Source organism: Schistocerca nitens, chromosome 1 (assembly GCF_023898315.1).
Source record: "Schistocerca nitens isolate TAMUIC-IGC-003100 chromosome 1, iqSchNite1.1, whole genome shotgun sequence".
Taxonomy (NCBI): domain Eukaryota; kingdom Metazoa; phylum Arthropoda; class Insecta; order Orthoptera; family Acrididae; genus Schistocerca; species Schistocerca nitens.
This window is the reverse complement of record NC_064614.1, coordinates 556,880,052-556,900,537: the sequence shown is the minus strand read 5'-3', so window position 1 is coordinate 556,900,537 and position 20,486 is coordinate 556,880,052.

Genomic DNA, 20,486 nt, shown 5'->3' with positions numbered 1-20,486 from the left:
CAGGGAGACAGCAAACGCCAAACGCCGATGCTACAGATTTCCGGATTGGTAGCCTTAAACGAAACGTCATTCTCCCATTTTAGAAGAGCAATGCTGATTAGCAGACGATATTCCTGATGCCTTGAGCTGAAGGAGTAATGAAGAGACTGAAAGATATACCCCTTCACATCTGGTGTGGAGAGGGGCCGATCCGTTGTCGCTCTTGGAGCGAGAACACGTAACGAAAGCGTGTGCGCTCGTACGTGTACTCAAAGAGCAAGGAACCAGTCTCTCCTCAGTACTTCACTGGGAGAGCACCTCTGTCGAGAGCGAATCAGAGTGCGACACTGTATTGAGTCCTTGCGATTAAGCATTGTTCACTGTGTTGGCCGCCACACTTATTGTGCTGTATGAACGGACAGAGTTATTGTTAAACACCTACAAGCGAATTTTTGAGTGGCATTGCAGTGGACTGGTTATCTGACTGGTGTACCACGCCAATAGACTAGGGCGAATAGGAGTCCTTGACTTCATCAAGGCGTAGGGAGAGTTTGATTGGCTAAGGTCAATCCAGATAGAACGAGAGTTATCTTATTTGTCAGCAGCGAGCGGCACAGACAGCAGTCATTGCAGCTTACGGTATCGTGCGCTACAGCTCTTACGAGCCCCGTATTTCCTCCACAATAGTACACTTCACTGCATTTCATATGCAACAGCCTCGACTGTACCTAGCAACATTCTAACGGATAATTATTCAAGTTCATTAGGCCTGGCTCTCAGACATTCTGCCAAGTCAATAACAATCTTAAACTTTGTATAGAAATTTCATTAGCGAATCCTATCCTTAAGAGGTAACTTCATATTCCGATAATAACCCGGAAATAACTTGTTCAGTTCATAACTAAAAGTGCCATTGTGAATTCTCAGAATTTTTGCAAAATAAATAATAATTTTCGTTAGTTTCATGTTTTTCTTACACTAACTAGCACTACTCCAGTACCCAAGTATCCCACTAGTTACGTAAGAAATTTTGTGAATTTTTGTGTCATTTCCTTACAGCGGACGAGTCCAGAAGATATTTATTGCTGAAAGTTTTTCAGGCATTGCTCTTTAGAACGTTAGGAGCGTCTGTCTGACTTCTGTAGTAGTGTGGGGGTGGAAATTGCATCTTGCAGGAGCCACAGGGTAAATGGTACATCTCAGATTAATCCGTTGCACAGAATGACAGAATAGCACCCACTCGCTCACAGAAAATGGTGACCCTGCCAGGGTAGGTAAAATAGGTAAGCTACCAGGATAGGAAAGTGTCAGGATAGTTAGGTACAGCAGGTCGCAGCAGTAGCACTTTGAAGAACTTTCTTTCATGTATTACATAGCTATTTGCAAAGACTGGGATCAGAATAGATACAGGTAGTGAAGAAAGCAGAATTGTAGGGAAATGGGGGTGTGTTATTGTGTTGGAAAATTTTGCATTTTTTTTACGTTTTTTGTGTAGCTGTTAGGGCACAGGATTTTCAGGTGATAGGCACAGACGCAGAGTGACGCAGAGACGCAGTGTGACACAGCATCATATAAGTTAGAATTAAGAAATAACATTTTTCTCCCTTTGCAAGCACACAGGTGAAGATTGGAGACTGTAGCAGAGCAGACAGAACATTAGTCGAGAAGTCACGACGTTCTTGTTGTTGTTGGATCAACTAACTGGTAAGTGGTCGTACAAATGGTTCAAATGGCTCTGAGCACTATGGGAATCAACTGCTGAGGTCATCAGTCCCCTATAACTTAGAACTACTTAAACCTAACTAACCTAAAGACATCACCAACATCCATGCCCGAGGCAGGATTCGAACCTGCGAGTGGTCGTACAGTTTTGTAGATAGGGTTGTGGTGTGTTGAAAGAATTTCCATGTTAACGAGAGCACAAGCCAAAAGGTTACGTGAGAGACAGCGAGTAGACAAGATGGGGAGAATCAACCAGATAGACAGCAAGTAAACGAGGTTATTGAGAGTAGGACAGAAGGTGAACCTGAGAATAGGACAGACGGTGAATCAGAGAATAGGACAGTCGGGGAGCTGCAGGATCAGCAGGCTCAGTTAGACTGGGATAAAATTGAGACAGATCAGACAGATGGGAATCGAAGGGACGAGAACATCGAATTTCCAGAATATGAAATTCGAGGTAGGGCACATTCTGAGCCACAAATAGACAGCCCACGTAGGAAATGGCAAAGATTAGAAGCGAAACGAGCACAGGAAACGCCTTTGTTTGCGGCATATTCAGGGACAGAATACGCGTCAATACAGTCAATGAACCGGCAGTTAGCTAGCGTTCAAAGAGAAGTATACAATGAGGAAGAGGGGGAACATGTAGAATACGTCGAACCTATCGTACACATTCTAAATATGCCCCAACAACAAAATGGTTCAAATGGCTCTGAGCACTATGGGACTTAACATCTTAGGTCATCAGTCCCCTATAACTTAGAACTACTTAAACCTAACTAACCTAAGGACATCACACACATCCATGCCCGAGGCAGGATTCGAACCTGCGACCGTAGCAGTCCCACGGTTCCGGACTGCAGCGCCTAGAACCGCAAGACGACCGCGGCCGGCGCCCCAACAACAGACATAGAATTTTGCGGAGTTACGAGCGCCACGAAAAGGTTCCGTAAGAGACGCAACTGTACCTGCAAACACAAGACATACACAACAGAGAGGGCAGAACGCGGATTTGTTTGAGCCACGTAATGGTTCAATGACAAACGCAACTAGTCCTCAACACAGACAGCACGGGTTATTGCAGTTATCAAACTTAGAAACGCCACAGCATAGCCCAGTTAACGACGTAACTGACTCAGTAGAAAACAATAGATCACGAATACATAGTTCAGCAGTAGATAGTGTTACAGGACAGGACGCGATCATGGAGATGTTACGAAAAATGAACGCTAGTATGACGAAACAGAATCAGGCTATTAATACACAGATGACAAAACAGTATCAGGAATTAAAACAGGATAATCAGGCTATTAAGACACAAATCCAACAGGTTAAAATCCAGATGGAAGAAGGGATCGCCAGAATTGATAGTCAGATCACTCAGATAAACAAAGACGCGAAAGAATCTAGAGAAAGAACTCAGGTACTAACACAAGGTCAGCAGCAATTACGCACTGACTTGGACAAGGTCCAATTGAACATCGTAAACGTTGACAAAAAGGTGGAACGTTTTACGAAAAAAGCCACTCGAACAGCAATACAAATTTCGGAAGAACAAGCAATTCAAACCAAGGTCGCAAAGGTTGCACTGACAAAATATGATGAGTGGATCAATAAATTAGAACTTAAAAACAAAGATCAGTTTGAAAAACTTCGAACAGAGTTGATACAAACTATCGAATAAAAGATCGAGACTGTAGCGAAACAACTGACACGTCAAGCATTAATTCAGTACACGAACACGCGCCGTCTAAGAAAGTTCAAGCAGAGCCAAGGCTAGACGTAACACTCGCGCAGAAATCGAAACAGAAAACCCCGATTAAAGTAACACATGACATGCCACAGGACCAGGCACAGTATCTAGAAAAAAGGAACACATACAGTCAGCCGATACCAATCGAAGGACAGGCAACTGAACCTGTAAATCCAATGACACAACATAATAGCAGCACAGGTACTATACCGCGAACGACGAGAGTAGAAACACACGAATAACACTTTCGTTCCCCAATAATACGATACGACGCGGATATGAGTCAGGAAATTGAGAACAGGCAGCAGGCAGTAGATTACCAGAGAATAAATATGACGACACAAGCAGTGGCAGATTATTTGAGTCCATGAATCAGCCACAAACCGGATTTATGAGTAGATATGGTACAGACCACTTAATTACAGTTAGAAAATTTCAACATTTCAAGGAAGAAGGCGGTAGCTTGCATACATGCACATTCATCGATCAGTTTCAAGTAGGCTTACCAAACCACTGGAGCGTAGCTCACAAACTTGACTTCATTTGTGCACACATGTCAGGGACAGTAGCAGAGGTGATGCAAAAGATCGCGGCTACCTGTACGTCCTACCTACAGTTCAGAACAGCATTTCTCGAAAGATATTGGTCCAAGGAAGCGCAAAACAAAATTAAATACGAGTTACTTCAGATGACACCATATGAGAACTCAGGAGAGAAAAGCGTGGTAAAATTCTTTGACACAATGGACAAAAAGAATCAATGCGTAGACAAACCATACAGCAACAGAGAGGTGATACGTTTATGTAGAATGAAATTACCAGTAAAGCATCAACAGGTGACAGTAGGAAAAAATTAAAATACCGAAGAATTCAAAGAGGTTTTAAGGGAACTTGAATTTATGTTTAAAGAAGACGAGGTGAAAGAAAAAAGAAAGGAAAGGGAACAGCAAAAGGAGAGGACTAGGAACGAATATCCCAATAATAATAATCGTAATCCTAACACCAATAATTTCAGGCAATTTAACAGACAAGGACAGTGGCACAATGGAGACAATTGGCGTAGAAACGAAAACCAGAATAATTGGTGCCGAAATAGGAACGGTAATGGACACTCATACAGTGGCGGATATGGGTTTAGGAATCAAAATGCCAACCGTCAAGGGTACGTTGAAAGAGGTCACGATGTTAGAAACAGCAACTGGCGAGAGCACATCGCGAATAATTACAGAGGAAATTATGGTCCACAGAGACAAGAACAACACAGCAAAGAGAAACGAGATGTAGAAGTTACGCCACCGAATACTGCAAAACGTAAAGATTGAATTGGAAAATCAGGAAGAGGTCAGGCAGACTAACGTCCACCCTATCTTATACTAACCACTAAATAAACGTTAAATTAATAGATCAACAGAACAACACATTAATTAAAAGAAAAAGAGACACAATACACACTAACAATCTCTTGTAGTATCAAACACTACACCATGCACACAAACAATGAATGGTACACAACAATTAAAAGAATCATGTATATACAATAATTTTTGCCACTATCAGAGAATTTTTGCATTATATAAAATCAGAGTTTTTTGTAAATAACAAATATATGTAAAACAAAAATTGTAAATATTTCTATGCATCAGAGGGACATAACCACCACCACCAATCACCAGCTCCCTTAACACCAGATGCTTCGAGATAGCGACGGAGAGCATAAAAACATGTTGACAAAGCACTTACGGCAATAACAACATGAAGACCAACGCCACACTGGAAATGCAGGTTGCAACCAGGTTAGACTTCAGGAGGACAAAGCGCAGCATGAACATTTCATGTCATGACACTGCTACACAACGGAAGAGCGTGGGGAGAATCATAATACGACGAGACGACAATGAAGGTACAAAAAATTACTAATATCTACATTTTATCAAGTAACATTTGGAAAGGCAGTCAGATCCTACAAATCCTATATCACTCCTACATTAAAATTCAAATATTCCTAGCCCAAGAAGAACAGAAGAACACAAGAAAGAAGAGAAGAACAGAAGATGCAAGATGAAGAAGGGCAGAAGACAGCAAGGTACCTTTCTCTCCTTTCCTACAAAGCAAATTGCTACAAACGTCTTTCCATGAACTTTGAGGCATCGCAACTACCACAACCACCTCTCCAAAAATAAACCTTGAATCATCAAACAAATACAAGCGAACGGCAAACAGAATATTAAGTAGTACCAAATAGATTCAGCAAAATGAACAGTATTCTCCCTCCGACATCATCAAATTGCCATTCTGAACCAGGTGTGAAGTACCAAGACGTCACAGCACAATACCGGGTGATGATCGTCGGTAATCTGCTATGAGGGCGGTTCAGAAAGTAACCTCCGATTGGTCACAGTGCGGATTGTGGGGGGAGTAGCGACGCCATCTGTGCGTTCACGCACTCAACAGCTCAGTCGGCATCAAGCCGTGGTCGAGTGAACGTCGTACCTGCGCTAGTTTAGTTTTTGTGGCAGTTTGAAATGTGTGCTGCAATAGAAAACCCCGCCAAATGTGAAGTGCGTGCTGTCATAAGGTTTTTTACAGCCAAAGGATATTCTGCAGCAGCTATTCATCGTGAGCTTTGTGCCGTGTACAGACCAAGAATTATGAGTGAAGGAGTTGTCCGTGAATGGGTACGTTTATTTAAAAGTGGACGAGAAAACGTTCATGATGAAGAGAGGAGTGGTAGACCATCATTGATGACTGACGAACTCGTTCAGACAGTTGATGCAAAAGTTCGTGAAAATCGACGTTTCTCAATGTCGGAGTTGTCTACTGGTTTTCCACAGATTTCTAAGACTCTCTTGTACGAGATAGTGACAGCAAGATTGGGTTACCGTAAGTTCTGTGCACGATGGGTGCCCAAAATTCTTACCGACCACCACAAAACTCAAAGAATGGCCTCTGCATTAGACTTTCTGTCACGTTATGAGGACGAAGGAGAACCATTGTTAAACAGAATCGTGACCGGTGACGAAACCTGGATTAAGTACGTGAACCCTGAGACAAAAGAACAATCAAAGATGTGGGCACATTCAAATTCGCCTACCAAACCAAGAAAAGCCTCGCAAGATTTTTCTGCCAGAAAACTGATGGCAACGGTGTTTTGGGATGCCAAAGGGGTGTTGTTGGTTGAATTCATGGAACGTGGTACGACCATTAATCAAGACGTGTACTGTGAAACAATAAAAAAGTTACGACGGGCTATACAGAACAAACGCCGTGGTATGCTGACTTCCGGTATCGTTTTTTTGCACGATAACGCCCGTCCTCACTCTGCTCGCAGAACAACGGCCCTTCTTGAGTCCTTCAAGTGGGACGTTATCAACCATCCACCTTACATCCCAGACCTGGCGCCAAGTGATTATCACCTCTTCATGCATTTGAAGAAATGGCTCGGGTCACAGCAGTTTGATGACGACGAAGAGCTCAAAGATGCGGTCACAGGCTGGCTCCAGGCACAAGCGGGTGATTTTTATGCAGAAGGAATTTCAAAGCTTGTGAAGAGATACGATAAGTGCCTCAATCGCTATGGAGACTATGTAGAAAAATAGTGCAAAGATGTAGTTGTAAGATGTACATATTAAAATATTTTTATTTAACTTGGTGTATTTTTTTAAATCAACTGGAGGTTACTTTCTGAACGGCCCTCGTACAATCATTGAACTGCCATACCGCACCAGGTGTGACAGTAAAGGAGTACAAGGACATCACTGTATATTCAGTAAACCACAGTCATGAAAAACCATTTGTTAGAATACCACTTCATGATGACAACGTCAACAAATAAGATCCGGCATCGCATGCTATAGTGCTTCTCACATGATTTGTGACACCCATATAAAAGAGTCGGCGCCTTGCAGTACTTCGATGGAGATCGTCAAGCACAGAAACTGACAGAGCAGCACAAAACGAAAAGACTATTTCGAAAAATAAATAAATTAATAAATTCTCTTTGTACTAAAAGAAGTGTAGTTTAATGAAAATTATATACATTTGTGATATGATATTTTACTTCTCTTTCTTTGTAAAAGTAATTATTTTTATTATGTATGTAAAGTCCATAATTTATAGACACCTTAAAACCTTTTATAAAGAAACTTAGTATACTTATAAAATCTCACAAACTCATGGAAAGTCTATTTATTTCTTTTATATGTAAAATTAGAAAAGGATTTATGTTGGATTTTTCTTCTTTAAGTAACATTCAAAAACACCTTTGTGGGGTAATAATATTAATACCAAGGATAGAATTAAGAGGAAACGCTTCATCATTCTTACACAAAAAAACAGTGACATATAAAGAAAAAGATAGTGCCTAAATAAATAAAACAAAGTAACACAACAGATCTTTTGCGAACATTTACGCAAAGCCTAACTGAAGAAAAGAGAAAACCACACCAAGACGTAATACACTGTACACTTACGAGTTTAGAAAAATTAATATTGTAAAAACAATTTTCGGAAATGAAAAAGAAAAATAGAGACACTTACTGGCAATGACAAAGAATAACAACCTTTGCAAAGTCTATATTTGCCTAACAACAAAACATAAATTGTAGAATTAAAAAAATAGAAACAATAGCTATAAAGAAATCATTAGAAAAAAAATTGTTAAGAATGGCTGAGAAAAGTTTATTGGAAAATCTAAAAGAACAATTTTTGCCCGACTTTGTCAATGTTTTCCTCGGCATTGACAAACCTCAGACAAAAATTTTGTCAGAAGGAGGGAGGTATGCAAGACGTCGTGGCCTCCTGACCTTCATTGCTTACATATTCCGCCCTCACAATCATATTCCGCACATCAAGACGCTTCATTCGAACCCAAACTCGATAAGATAAAGTCAATGTTGTATGAATTCATGTAAACGATACGCAAATAACAAGTGTGCACCGGGATTGAGATACTTGAGGCTGGCATACACACACACATTCAAGACACGACAGTCACAAGAGCTTTCAGCTCGGGAGAGGCGGAATGCATGCCGAGAGGCTGGTCCCTTCAGAGGACGATTCAGCGTATCTATGTCTGATGGCGAAAGCCAGTGGAGCAGACAGCATTTGCCCGAGTGAAAGGGAAGAACGACCCCATGTTCAGTCTAAATGCAAATTCCGCTGCATTGTGTGGGAGCGCCAGCCATCCCATTCTTTACAAACATAACACGCAGTTTCAGAGGTTTTTACAGGGAGACAGCAAACGCCAAACGCCGATGCTACAAATTTCCGGATTGGTCACCTTAAACAAAATGTCATTCTCCCATTTTAGAAGAGCAATGCTGATTAGCAGACGATATTGCTGATGCCTTGAGCTGAAGGAGTAATGGAAGAGACTGAAAGATATACCCCTTCACATCTGGTGTGGAGAGAGGCCATTCCGTTGTTGCTCTTGGAGTGAGAACACGTAACTAAAGCGTGTGCGCTCGTACGTGTACTCAAAGAGCGAGGAACAAGTCTCTCCTCAGTACTTCACTGGGAGAGCACCTCTGCCAAGAGCGAATCGGAGTGCGACTCTGTATTGAGTCCTTGCGATAAAGTGTTGTTCATTGTGTTGGCCGCCACACTTATTGTGCAGTGTGAATGGACAGAGTTATGGTTAAACACCTACGAGCGAATTTTTGAGTGGCATCGCAGTGGACTGGTTATCTGACCGGTGTACCACGCCAATAGTTAGACTAGGGGCGAATAGGAGTCCTTGACTTCATCAAGGCGTAGGGAGAGTTTGATTGGCAAAGGTCAATCCAGATAGAACGAGAGTTATCTTATTTGTCAGCAGCGAGCGGCGCAGACAGCAGTCATTGCAGCTTACGGTATCGTGCGCTACAGCTCTTACGAGCCCCGTATTTCCTCACAATAGTACACTTCACTGCATTTCATATGCAACAGCCTCGACTGTAGCTAGCAACATTCTAACGGATAATTATTCAAGTTGAGTAGGTGCGGCTCTCAGACATTCTGCCAAGTCAATAACAATCTTAAACTTTGTATAGAAATTTCATTAGCGAATCCTATCCTTAAGAGGTAACTTCACATTCCGAAAATAACCGAGCCGGCCGTGGTGGCCGAGCGGTTCTAGGCGCTGCAGTCCGGAACCGCGCGACTGCTACGGTCGCAGGTTCGAATCCTGCCTCGGGCAAGGATGTGTGTGATGTCCTTAGGTTAGTTAGGTTTAAGTAGTTCTAAGTTCTAGGGGACTGATGACCACAGCAGTTGAGTCCCATAGTGCTCAGAGCCATTTGAACCATTTTTGAAAATAACCCGGAAATAACTTGTTCAGTTCATAACTAAAAGTGCCATTGTGAATTCTCAGAATTTTTGCAAATTAAATAATAATTTTCGTCAGTTTCATGTTTTTCTTACACTAATTAGCACTACTCCAGTACCCAAGTGTCCCACTAGTTATGTAAGAAATTTTGTGAATTTTTGTGTCATTTCCTTACAGCAGACGAGTCCAGCAGATATTTATTGCTGAAAGTTTTTCAGGCATTGCTCTTTAGAACGTTAGGAGCGTCTGTCTGACTTCTGTAGTAGTGTGTGGGTGGAAATTGCATCTTGCAGGAGCCACAGGGTATATGGCACATCTCAGATTAATCCGTTTCACAGAATGACAGAATAGCACCCACTCTCTCACACCATTAGTAGTGTAGCTTTTGACACAGTCACGTCGATTAAATATTTGGGCGTAACATTGCAGAGCGATATGAAGTGGGACAAGCATGTAATGGCAGTTGTGGGGAAGGCGGATAGTCGTCTTCGGTTCATTGGTAGAATTTTGGGAAGATGTGGTTCATCTGTAAAGGAGACCGCTTATAAAACACTCATACGACCTATTCTTGAGTACTGCTCGATCGTTTGGGATCCCTATCAGGTCGGATTGAGGGAGGACACAGAAGCAATTCAGAGGCGGGCTGCTAGATTTGTTACTGGTCGGTTTGATCATCACGCGAGTGTTACGGAAATGCTTCAGGAACTCGGGTGGGAGTCTCTGGAGGAAAGGAGGCGTTCTTTTCGTGAATCCCTTCTGAGGAAATTTAGAGAACCAGCATTTGAGGCTGACTGCAGTACAATTTTACTGCCGCCAACTTAAATTTTGCGGAAAGAACACAAAGATAAGATAAGAGAGATTAGGGCTCGTACAGAGGCATACAGGCAGTCATTTTTCCCTCGTTCTGTATGGGAGTGGAACAGGGAGAGAAGATGCTAGTTGTGGTACGAGGTACCCTCCGCCGCACACCGTATGGTGGATTGCGGAGTATGTATGTAGATATAGATGTAGATCTCGTGGTCGTTCCCCTGTGCAACTGGTTTTCCTGGGCACTGACAAGACGGTTTTCGAAATTACGCCCAGACGCGTAAAATTTTCTCGCAAATTACTTAAATCGATCTCTTAGTGTCGGAATTCCGGCAACCCTACGCAGCTCTGCAGCGCTAAAGTCGGTCGGCAGGTACAGCGCCAGTCTCAGCACTTTGTTTTGAATCGTCTGCAGTGTGTTGATCCACATGTCTACGACCTTTCCCCACATTATGGTGGCGTGCTCGAGCACTGCTGCCCTGTTGTACGGGATGATGCCGCAGTGTGGATCAGCGTCCTCGTGGGGTTCAACAGGAGGTAAAGCTCGCGCATTCTTCCTAGAGCTTTATCCTCGTCTCGCTGACGTGTAGCTTCGACGTAAAGCTTCGATCTAGTCTGACACCGAGATACATGCTGTTGTCGGACCAGGGTATGGGGCCTCTCATGATCGGCAGCGGCTGCAGCTCTAGAGCAATCTTCTACCTGCTGAAAATCGTGGCCTGACATTTGGCCGCACTGAATTTGAGCCACCACTTGGTGGTTCATGCAGCCAACTCATTATTGCAGGCCAGCTGCCGGCGAGTCTCACCAGTTGCGCGTTCATGCAACGCGCGGAAAGGTCTTTGTCACCCGCGTAGAGCGCAAGTTTGACCCTCGGTACCTTTGGGCCGTCTACCTTGAAAAGGGAGTACAGCAGGGGGCCGAGTCGGTTCCCTTGGTACTCCCGCTCTGATGGGACGCGCTGTGAACTGCCCATCGTCAGCACGAACGTGGACGGTGCGTCCAGTCAAGTACGATCTGAAGAGGTGGGCGTCCGACATTGGTAACCCAAGGACCACAAGCTGTACATGACTCTGTCGTGCCACACGTTGTCCAAGGCTCTATACACGTCAACGAGTACCGCCCCAAGGTACACTACTGGCCATTAAAATTGCTACACAACGAAAATGACGTGCTACAGATGCGAAATTTAACCGACAGGAAGAAGATGCTGTAATATGCAAATGATTAGCTTTTCAGAGAATTCGCACAAGGTTGGCGCCGGTGGCGACACCTACAACGTGCTGACATGAGGGAAGTTTCCAACCGATTTCTCATACACAAATAGCAGTTGACCGGCGTTGCCTGGTGAAACGTTGTTGTGATGCCTCGTGTAAGGAGGAGAAATACGTACCATCACGTTTCCGACTTTGGTAAAGGTCGGGTTGTAGCCTATCGCGATTGCGGTTTATCGTATCGCGACATTGCTGCTCGCGTTGGTCGAGATCCAATGACTGTTAGCAGAATATGGAATCGGTGGGTTCAGGAGGGTAATATGGAAATATGGAAAGACGTACTGGATCCCAACGGTCTCGTATCACTCGCAGTCGAGATGACAGGCATCTTATCCGCATGGCTGTAACGGATCGCGCAGCCACGTCTCGATGCCTGAGTCAACAGATGGGGACGTTTGCAAGACAACAACCATCTGCACGAACAGTTCGACGACGTTTGCAGCAGCACGGACTATCAGCTCGGGGACCATGGCTGCAGTTACCCTTGACGCTGCATCACAGACAGGAGCGCCTGCGATGATGTACTCAATGACGAACCTGCGTGCAGGAATGGGAAAACGTCATTTTTTCGGATGACTCCAGGTTCTGTTTACAGCATCATGATGGTCGCATCCGTGTTTGACGACATCGCGGTGAACGCACATTGGAAGCGTGTATTCGTCCTCGCCGTACTGGCGTATCACCCGGCGTGATGGTATGGTGTGCCATTGGTTACACGTCTCGGTCACCTCTTGTTCGCATTGACGACACTTTCAACAGTGGACGTTACATTTCAGATGTGTTACGACCCGTGGTTCTATCCTTCATACGATCCCTGCGAAACCCTACATTTCAGCAGGATAATGCACGACCGCATGTTACAGGTCCTGTATGGGCCTTTATGGATACAGAAAATGTTCGACTGCTGCCCTGGCCAGCACATTCTCCAGATCTCTCACCAATTGAAAACGTCTGGTCAATGGTGGCTGAGCAACTGGCTTGTCACACTACGCCAGTCACTACTCTTGATGAACTGTGGTATCGTGTTGAAGCTGCATGGGCATCTGTACCTGTATACGCCATCCAAGCTCTGTTTTACTCAATGTCAAGGCGTATCAAGGCCGTTATTACAGCCAGAGGTGTTGTTCTGGATACCGATTTCTCAGGATCTATGCACCCAAATTGCGTGAAAATGTAATCACATGTCAGTTCTAGTATAATATACTGTATTTGTCCAATCAATACCCGTTTATGATCTGCATTTCTTCTTGGTGTAGCAATTTTAATGGCCAGTAGTGTATTTGCGTCGCTCCAGTGCCTTTATCGCATGCCCCACCAGGCAAATGAGTTGGTGCTGTGTTGAGTGGCCTCTGCGGAAGCCGAACTGCTCTTTAGGGAGCAGGCCTTCATCCCTAACATGGTGCCACAGTCGCTTGGCGTACAGTTTCCCAAACACCTTGGAGACTGCAGGCAGCAGGCTGATGAGCCGGTAGTTTTGCGCCAGCCTGTCGTCTTTACCAGCCCTAGGAATGGCTACCACATTCGCATGTTTCCGTGCAGAGGGGTAGCTGCAGGTCCTCGTGACGGTGTTGAAGATCATGGTTAACTTGGTAAACGCTTGCGGCGGCAGATGCCTTAGTGTGTCGTTATCAACTTTGCCACACACCCCTGCTTTCCTGGGCTCGCGGTGCGTTGACACTGTACCTTCTTCAGATATGTCTTCTATGATGTCTCCTTCTTCTCTGGTGCCCATGAAGACTAGTAGTCGGTCGTCTACCAGAAGGACGTGTTCGTCGTCGATGACGTCTTCTACCGGCGTCAAGGTGGGTGCGAACACGTCGGCCAACACGCTGACCTTGGCATCAGGTTCCGTTATGACGTCACGACCAACTTGCTCTGGCGGGATTCGCTGGCGTCGACACAAGAACTTCTGTACCGTCTTCCACGCGGTACCGTCATCGATTCTGAGCGTGCCAGTTGTCCCAGCCTGGTCTTGATTTCGGTGACGCCAGCGAATTCCGCCACTGCAAGTTGGTCGTAACGTCATATCGGAACCTGACGCCAAGGTCAGCGTGTTGTTTGTGACTGCAGCTCTGGTGTTGCGGTGCTGTCGGTTTAGCAGGTTCTTGGTTGCCGATTGTCTCGTGACCCGCCATTCACGATACACTTAGTGTTTCTCTTGTATGGCCTACATTATGTGTGTGGGAAACTGGTGGGAGTAATCCGTTATGCATACATTCTATGTAAAAGTGCGTGATGTGATACCAACTAATCATCACAATGAAAGCAGACATATGGATACTAACAAAAAAGCCGCCCATATTGTAACAGCAAGTACAAAAGTAAGTTCTGGATCCAAATCTACAAATAACCAACACTCATGTTCCATCTTCATGTCACAGAGCCATAACCCAGCATTACGCTTGAAATAGATATCTAACTTCCGGGAAATCATCTGGTGATGAGCCTGGAAACGTTCAAAAACCGGTTCATGGAATAAGAAATAACTATTTCAAAAAGTGACTGGTTGCAGTTTTAAATATTTAAAGGTTCATTCAAATTTTTCTGGCGGACTCTTCTTTAATCTGTTAAGTGCTAAATCGAATTCTTGGATTCACGCAAATGGGCTGTTCTTCTTCACAAGTTAAATTCTTGAAGATTTACGCATTTGCAATAGAAAGGGCACATGTCTAGAAAGGCTTTCAATTATTTTCGTGTCTTGGGTACAGGATAATTTCTTATGGCTTCCACTTTTGTTGGATCTTTTCTAATACCTTCTTTCGTAATAATACAGTGCAAGAAATTTATTTCCCTCTTTAGGAAGTCACACACGTTAAGTTTTCAGATCATTACTTCTCTTATCAGTACCTTAAAGACCGAAATTATCGGAATTCTTTGAGCACTCATATGTTGAAACTTACATCTTTTATTGTTTAGAGACACTTGCCACTTTTTGAACCATGCAGGTATCTTGTCCAAATCATTTTGCAGCTCGTTTTGATCTTATGATGTGAATGACAGCATGGCCAGTGTTGCTCATATTGTCTCCTAAATCCCTTATACAGATTAAGAAAATCAGAGGGTCTATAGCGGTTAGGTGGATAACTCAAGATACAACTTCAGTTTCACCAAATAACTTTCTGTCAGCTCCTACGAACTTTGAACATTCTGACAGGACATCACGAATCCAGTCGCACGGCTGAGACGATACTCCATATGTACGCAATAGGATTACAAGTCGCTTGTGAGGAACAGTGTCAAAAGCCTTGGGGAAATCTACAAATATGAAATCAACTGGCGTGGAAAAAAACACAATTGTGTTTCACAAGAACGATATTTTTTGAATCCGTGTTGGTTATGTGTAAAAGATCGTTCCCGTCGAGTTATTGCATAATGATGGAACATAGCATATGTTTCAAATTGCTTGTACAAATCAATGTCTCGTGTGAGTATACAATTCAGCTGGTCAATTCTGTTTCTTATCTTATGGATTGGTGTGACATGCGCAACTTTCCAGTCTCTAGGAACGGATCTTTCATCTGGCGAGATAGCTAAAACTGGAGCTATTCCATTAACATACTAATTAACGATTTACATACAAACTGATAGCTCTATGAAATATCACCGAGTAAAATTTCGAATCGATGGAAAGCGAACTGAATACATAAACAGGTGTATGGGAGTTGAATAAAAGGTAAACTTCACATATTAAATCTACACTAGTACGGTTCGTATAAAGGAGACTACGTACAAGGCGCATGAGGCATATTCTTTTGTATCGCCTAAGTATTTGGACTAAAGGAAGTACCAAAGGAAACTTGACGATGTAAATTGGCTGTTATACTTAGTATTACAGTTGTACAGAGGTACACTAATCAACTAAAATGGAGACTTTGGAAGAGAGACAACGTTCTCTTGCCGGAAGGTGGTTAAATAAACATACAAAACTGATGCACTTACTTTCACGGAAAAGGAAGGTAGCGCACAGGCGGCGAAGGCAGTGGTCCGAGTTCGTGCCTCGATCTAGCCGAAAGTTTTGGATTGTCGCCAGCCATTGTGGCCGAGCGGTTCTAGGCGCCTCAGTCCGGAACCGTGCTGCTGCTACGGTCGCAGGTTCGAATCCTGCCTCGGGCATGGGTGTGTTGTTGTCCTTAGGTTAGTTAGGTTTAAGTAGTTCTAAGTCTAGGGGACTGACGACCTCAAATGTTAAGTTCTATAGTGCTCGGAGCCATTTTAGCTTGTCACGCAAGATCATTGAGAATTAGGAATGGGCAAGATTTATAAAAACAAATCTAATGTTTTTACCATATAATTCATTTAGGGATCCTGAGAGCAAGGCAATGGCATCACAGAGGTGCAGAGGCTATTGATAATTCCTGATGCTACGATGTACTCGAATACAGATTCTGTATAACGGGTTGCTTGTTTGATGATCATACGTGAAGCCATACAATCGGACTTTCTGAACACATCTCCGAATATAAGGAAAGCAAACAAACGTGATAACAATCACACAGTCAGTTTGACAGTTCATGAATCCAAATTTCTGCCTGTAATAACATTCAGGAGAATGGGAAAGGATATTGAGATGATCTGTTACGTGGCTATCAGTTTGGCTTTAGGAAGGGTGAAGCTACCATAGAACCAGTCCTGATGTTGCACTAGATAACACAGGTAATACTTCAGAACAGTCGTGTGATTTGTCGACCAAGACAAAGCATTCGACAACGTAAAGTGGTATAAGATATTCGAACCTCTCAGAAAAATTGGTATTCCTTATTGTGAAACACGAGCGATATGGTCGTATGATATGTACAGGAACCAAGGGGGAAAACAAGAATAGTAAACAAAGCATGAAGCGCTCGGATTAAAAATTACCGAAGACTAGATGCAGCCAATCTCCTGTACAGTTCATTCAGTATATAGAAGAAGAAACGACGGAATTGAAATAAAGATTATGGAATAGAATTAAAAGCGGCACGTGAAACGATATAAATCATAAGATTAGCTGCTGACATTGCTTTTCCCTGTGAATGTGAAGGAGAACTACAGAACCTGATGAGCAGAATGAACATTGTAATGGGCACAGAGTATAGACTGACAGTAAACATAGGAAAGGCGAAAGGAATGAGGAGTAGCAGAAACGAGATTATCGAGAAACTTAACATAAAAGTAGACGAAGTGTAAGGATTCAGTTTGCCTTGGAAGCCCAGTTGAAAGTCCCCTTAGAAAAATTATAAGTGACTGTGCTTAAACTGACACACAATATTTTTAGCGCAACGCAATCTGACTTTCAATAATCCCTACAAAAGAATGGCGCTGACTAACAATAACCTATACCTTTCATGAATCACTTACCTCACAAAAATCTTCGTTACTCAAACAACTGCAATACAGCGAGCGCCAATACTGCCAGCTAAATAAAAGAAGGCACTAACTACTGATAGGCATAGTTAGCAAATGAAAGATTTTGATAGAGAACGAACAATGTATTTACCACCACTGCTGGCGGCTCACCTCCAACTGCGCAACGCTACGCGCTGTTAACAGCCAACTGCCCAACACTACAATAGTAAATTCCAACAATGCAAACCAGCCACAGACTGCACGCAGCACAGTCAGTGATTTTCATATAGAGCGCTACATGGCGTTACCAACATAAAAACCTAAACAGCCTACTTACACAGCGATACATAACTAACGAAGCCAAGGAGGATATCGGAAGCTAACTAGTACAGGCAAAGAGAGTATTACTCGCTAAAGGAAGTGTACTGATGTCATAGAGAGGCCTTAATTTAAGAAAAAATGTTCTGATAATGTACGTTTGAACACAAGAATATATGGAAGTTAATCGTTGTGTCTGGGTAAACAGGAAAACAAGAGAATCCGAGTGCTTGATCTACATTGTTAAAGAAGAATGTAGAAAACACGATAAACCACACAAATTTAAAGGTTGTCATTTCAGCTCAATGGCTTACGAACAACTTAAATGGTGGCCATTATACAGAAAATGTAGGGAAGGAGAACCAAAGATTGCCTTTTACTGGATGCAACAAATCTACTAGGGAGGCTGCGTACACAGAAGAACCATGCCCTATACTACGTTTTTCCGTCCTCTTCTACAATATTGTTATGCGGTATGGACTTCCAGTTGTACCGCGTCTATTATAAACTGTCGGTCCCTCTATAACATGGTGGGTAAGTCATTTCAAAGAACGGAGGAAGACAATGACACATCACTTTCAGTAGGACCATGTTTAATCAAACACTGTGTATTTAATCCAACCTTTAGGTTGATGACAGCCTTGCTTACTAGTGGAGTTCAAATGGTTCAAATGGCTCTGAGCACTATGAGACTTAACTTCTGAGATCATCAGGCCCCTAGAACTTAGAACTACTCAAACCTAACTAACCTAAGGACATCACACACATCCATGTCCGAGGCAGGATTCGAACCTGCGACCGTAGCGGTCCTGCGGTTCCAGACTGAAGCGCCTAGAACCGCTCGGCTACCCCGGCCGGCACTAGTGGGGTCCTTACCAGATAGGAGTGACAGAGGATATCCCAAAAAATTCAGAGGACAACTCACTTTAACCATCGCAAAACAGACATGAGAATATCACAGATATGATAAGCGACTTAGAGTAGAAATCATTTAAAAAAAGATATTCGTTGCCGTGAGTAGTTTTCAAGAAACTGCGATCACCAACTTTCTCCTACGAATGCCAGAATACTTTTTTGATCGCAGATACTTAGGTATAAATAACCATCGTAATAAAATAACAGAAATCATAGCCCTAACGGGAAGAGTTAGGCGTTCATTTTTCCTACATTCTATTCAAGAGTGGAACGGTCGATAAATAATCTGAGAGTGAATGATAATTAATTGTATCCCTCAGCTGCCGACAGGTGTTGTTGACATACCTTGATGGAGACAGGTGAAAATGTGTCCGAACCGGGACTCGAACGCGGGACCTCTTGCTTACAGGGCAGACGCTCTATCCATCTGAGCCACCAAGGACACAGATAAATAGCGCGACTGCAGGGATTTATCCCTTGCACGCCTCCCGTTAGACCCACATTCCCAACTGTCCACAATCTACATACGTAATATCCACCTGTGTCCTCGGTGGTTGACCTCATCAAGGTATGTCAACAACACCTGTCGGCAGCGGAGGGTTTCAATCAATTATCATCTATTCTAGTGAAGCTGCACGGTCATCAATGGTATCTGTTCTTTCGAGAACAGTTACTATCTTCATATATATACTGAGAGTGGTTCTATGAACCCTCTGCAAGAAACTATATTGTGAGTTGCAAAATAATCAAGTAGGTGTAAGTCTGACGTGCTGTAACTGAACACCCTTGCTCAATATTCTTGTTGAAGTGGATAACCTTACAGAAATTCATTACTCCAAGATTCTTTATGTAGCTCTGAATTTTATTATCATTATCATCGACGATATGCAGCGAGCAGAGGCGACAGTTTATTGGAGGAAATATACAGAATGTTTCAAAGTGATCTTTGCAACGTTGATCACATATATTTCGAAAACTGTGATAGGTAGAAATGCGTGGTTTGATGCAAAATGTTCAAACACACGTGAAGTTTTAATGGCCTTTTAACACAATTCATCGTCAGCACCATCGTGAGCAATTGCTGCTCTGATGGGAACTCACAGTTCCTGCAGGTCGCACACCGGCGTCTGGTGTACAGCATCCTTCACAAAGACCGAAGGAAAAAAAATGTAATGGGTTTATCTTCGGACACCTTGGGGACCATGAAATGGGATTTCCTGTGCCAATCCAGCTTCCTGGAAACGTTTCGTCCAGAGACTTCCCAACGATCTAGGTCCAGTGAGGAGGGGCTCTGTTCTGCCGCAGCATGATGTCGCGTTCCAGTTCTTTAACGTGCGGAAATATTCCATCATGTCCAGATAAACAGACGAGGCTATTGACACTCTGCAAAGAAATAGTGTTCCACCACACGTCCATGAACCAGACTGCAACACACGTGCACCTGTGAACTGTCGCGCACAATTTCCATTCTGACGTGGGGGTTCTCAGAGCTCCAGATCTTCACATTGCGTCGGCTCATCTTCCTGGACACATGAAAGTAAATTTAGTCCATGAACATACCCTTTTTGCCGGCCATTGTGGCCGAGCGGTTCTAGGCGCTTCAGTCTGGAACCGCGCGACCGCTACGGTCGCAGTTTCGAATTCTGCCTCGTGTATGGATGCGTGTGATGTCCTTAGGTTAGTTAGGTTTAAGTAGTTCTAAGTTCTAAGGAACTGATGACCTCATATGTTGAGTCCCATAGTGCTCAGAGCCATTTGAACCATCACCTTTTTCAGATAATCTGTGTCATTGTTGGTAAGACTCAGAATCTCAGTTGCATATGCTTTGCACTCTGCCCTGTCATCAGGTTGAAGTGTATGCAGCAGCTGCACCTTATAGGCATGAAGCTTCAGTGCCTCGTGTAGCACACTGTGCACCATGATTGATGGTAGCTGCAACTGTCGAGACGCTGGATTGATTCGGTTGGGCTCCAAAGAAATGCCTGTCGCACCGTTGCACAGCAGCATCATTTGCCCTCGGACGCCCAGAACTCGTTCTCTTCGTGACACTTGCAGATTCCACGTAATGGCGGTGTGCCTTTGTAACGTGT